This window comes from Drosophila kikkawai, chromosome 3R (genome assembly GCF_030179895.1).
Source record: "Drosophila kikkawai strain 14028-0561.14 chromosome 3R, DkikHiC1v2, whole genome shotgun sequence".
NCBI lineage: Eukaryota > Metazoa > Arthropoda > Insecta > Diptera > Drosophilidae > Drosophila > Drosophila kikkawai.
This window is the reverse complement of record NC_091731.1, coordinates 15,938,426-15,941,151: the sequence shown is the minus strand read 5'-3', so window position 1 is coordinate 15,941,151 and position 2,726 is coordinate 15,938,426.

The window sequence follows — 2,726 nt, the reverse complement described above, 5'->3', positions numbered from 1 at the left end:
GTCAACTACGTGTAATATTATGTGTATATCCTAGTAAAGAACCTTATATTTAATGGTGAAGACGATCATTTTGGTAGTAGTTTATTTATGAAGTATTTAAAAGGAAATTTAATTTAACACGGACTTAATGAATTAACAATAATGAAAATATTAAAACAGCCTGGAAAAGGTAAGTTTTGTTTTGTAAGATTAAAAGATACTACAGCTAATTGCCAGTCGAGAATGTATAAGGCAACTTCGACCCTATAAGGTATTATTGCTAATAAGGACCATCAGCCGAGTCGATTTAGCCATACCCGTAAAAAAAGACATTTAGACAGCACTGACGTAGTTATTTGTGTAGAAAATGAGCGACAATGTTGAAATGTAAAAATGAAATGGAAACTCGACACCGCTAGATGTCGTATATAAGAAATACATGTGTCAAATACTCATTTATTTATAGGAAGAATTGAAAATTTATAGTAAATTAAAATGTAAAGTAAGAATCCATTATTTACAATAAAATGTTGAAGATTTTTTACAATTTAGATTGGTTTTCCATTTTAATTTCTGATTAATAAGCTGTTTAATATTTTCCGATTATTCGGGCATTATAAATTTTCCAATACAACATTATAAATTTTATAAAAACATATAAAGATCAATTCTTGATTTTAAAAAATGTCCCTATTGTTTCATAACATATTCCATTTGGTCGTGTAATATTATTCAAGTCAATGGCAACCAAATTAACTACTATTCGGTACCGTCCAGAGGAGAGGACCATCCCTATACCCAATTCGGCCTTCATCAAAAACTTTTCGAACATTAAAAGCGTCTGAAAATAAAACATTTTTACTAATCACATCAGGTCAGACCTTTAAAAGCAAACTTACTCCTTTATTATTAATGCACTTGTCCCGAATTTCCTCCACGTTGATGACATGCTGTGTCATAATACTGTACCATATTTGGTTCTTGTCGTACATAACTTTGCAGAAATCAAAAACAAAAATGTTTAGTATTGTCGGTTGCCAAAAGCCACGTTCCCAATGTAATGTGTGCGAACGGACCTAAAAAATCTCTATTAATAGTAAAGTCCTTGCTCCTTATTCAAATATATTTACCTCGATGCGATCAGTTGGCTCTACTTCCCACACAGTTGTCATGTTACCACTTACGACGATACCTTCTTCGCCCCATTCAAACGTCATATTCGAAAGATCAAACAATCCTTCTATATCCTTAAACCCGTTCGGATTATCGAGACATTTCGTAAATATCTTGTCATCCTCAAACTCAAATTCATACTGAATTTCAACCGTAAGGCTCACAATAGTCACAAGGATAAGTATTTGCCTTGACAAGTGCGAAGGTCGAAACATTTTGTATTTATTTTTCACGAGAATAAACTTTTAGATACATCTGATGCCGTATTTATAGCTGTAGCTACTTCATCAGATAAACATTAACTAATGATCTCGCGTATAGATTGTCGCTACAGGACACTGTGGACTGTAATTAGATTTGTGGTGTGGTTTTTGATATAACGCAAAATAATTAAATAATTGTGGAAAATAATATTCTAATGATTGTAAAAAATCATGTAATCGTGTAATTATTATGATGTAGAAAATACCTAGTCGATATTTATATACTCTATTTTATATATGATAATTTTTATTAAAATTGCTATTTTATATGCATACCATTACTACTTTTATGTTAAAATCTCTATCCTTTAGGGCATATATATTCTCTAATTAAATCTATTTTCCAAGGTAAGAACCTTTCCAGCTTAATAGCTTTCTGCATTTCTGCATCAGTTATTTTTAACAATATTAAATAAGTGTATATTTTTTAATGGCTTTTCTGAGTAAAATTGAAAAATGAGCATCACTGTTGGAATGAAAATTGGTGAATGAAATTCAGAGATTCTGTTTACCGCCTTCAGGGGGCGCTTTGACGTCGACACCGCTAGATGTCGCAAGGGAGTTTTTACATACACTTTCAGAAATTCTTAAGGGGGGGGGGGGGGGGGGGGGTAAGGTTAATTCGGTGCAAAAATGCCCACTTTTCAATAAAATGTTGTGGCGAAACGGCTAAAGCTAGCTTAACGAATTAAATACCATATAATAACACAATATTGGAACAGTTTGTAATCAATTTTGTATTGAAAAATATTTAGATGTAGAGGAGTTATAGGGAATCTCCCGAGTCGCCTCCAAAAAAAGTTGGTTTGCGGTGTACATCCTAACTGTCCACAGAATCATCCGATCTACAAAAATTATACCTCATTCGTTAAAGGATAAGTGTCCTAAGGTATTCACGAAGCGTTTTTATTTTTAAAATTTTTTCCCTATTTTTTATCAAAATTTGAAGTCAAAACCCCGATTTTTGACTCCAAAAATTAGTTAATTTGTTAAATAAAAAATATAATAAAATTAAAAATTAAAAAAATCTCACCGAGAGTACCTGTAGATTTATCTAAAGAACTTTAAACTTTGTGATTCTCATGCATTGAACACCAACCGACCTTCGTTCAACTCCGCATAACTTCGTCAATTTTACTCTGATCGATGTAAAACTTGGACACAATATTCTTAAGATATTGAACTTTTAAAATAAAAAATAAAAAAAAATTTACGAAAAAAAAAATTAAATACCTTACCCCCTTAAACAATAAAATTAAACAATAAAATTAAACATAAAATTTAAAAAAAAAATTAAAATTTTTAATTTTC